Raw genomic sequence first — 800 nt, 5'->3', positions numbered from 1 at the left:
GAAACTGACTGACGTGCGTGTCTGCATTCGTTTCCAAAGTTCTCCGGTTCTGCCTGTACAGACTACAACGCAACCCTGCAGTTTTCAAACTTAAACAGGGTGAGCAATGTTTCCAAATGTCTTTGTGTAATGGTCGCGGAAATGCCGGAGTCGTGTGGATACAAGGCCTAAACATAGCAAAAGATATGCTTTTTTAAGGAAAACAGTATTAAAGTGGATATAGTCCACGAAAGACAAAAGTTTTACAGCAGCATTGAGCATGTTCCTGCTATCAAAGAGAGCTTTACAATGAAGATATGATCACCTACCTCAGGATCCAGGAACGTAAAACAACAACAAAGAGGTTGAGGCTCAGCTAAGGTAAGAACAATGAGGCTAAGAACAACAATTAGAGTATAAGAATTACATACACATTTAAATATTTTTTATTACAATATGCTCAATTATGTAATTTAAATACGTAGGAAGGAAGCAGGAACGTAAGACAGATCCAGGAACGTAAAATAACAACAATGAGGCTAAGTGGTTGAGGCTCAGCTAAGGTAAGAACAATGAGGCTAAGAACAACAATGAGAGGATAAGAGACGTTTTGCTTGTTTGGCGAATGTACTATGGACACTTCGATACGTCTAGCCACAATTTCACGACAGGGAGTTTTTCATGCAGGTTATTGAGATTTTCACTCAGCAGAGTTTGATTGTGTGAAGTAAACACGAACAAAGAAACATGTTTCCGCCCAGTTTCAAACTGGGGACCTTTCGCGTGTTAGGTGAACGTGATAACCACTACACTACCAAAAC

General features: G+C 39.9%; 1 non-coding gene across 1 annotated transcript; it reads right to left on the bottom strand.

Annotated features, from left to right (window-relative positions):
* Positions 1-727: 727 nt before the first annotated feature.
* Positions 728-800, bottom strand: trnav-aac. Its single transcript has one exon. It is a non-coding gene; the product is annotated as a tRNA-Val (tRNA).

Source organism: Sander lucioperca, chromosome 19 (assembly GCF_008315115.2).
Source record: "Sander lucioperca isolate FBNREF2018 chromosome 19, SLUC_FBN_1.2, whole genome shotgun sequence".
NCBI lineage: Eukaryota > Metazoa > Chordata > Actinopteri > Perciformes > Percidae > Sander > Sander lucioperca.
The sequence above is the reverse complement of the archived record's forward strand: the minus strand, read 5'-3'. Positions and strand labels throughout refer to the sequence as shown.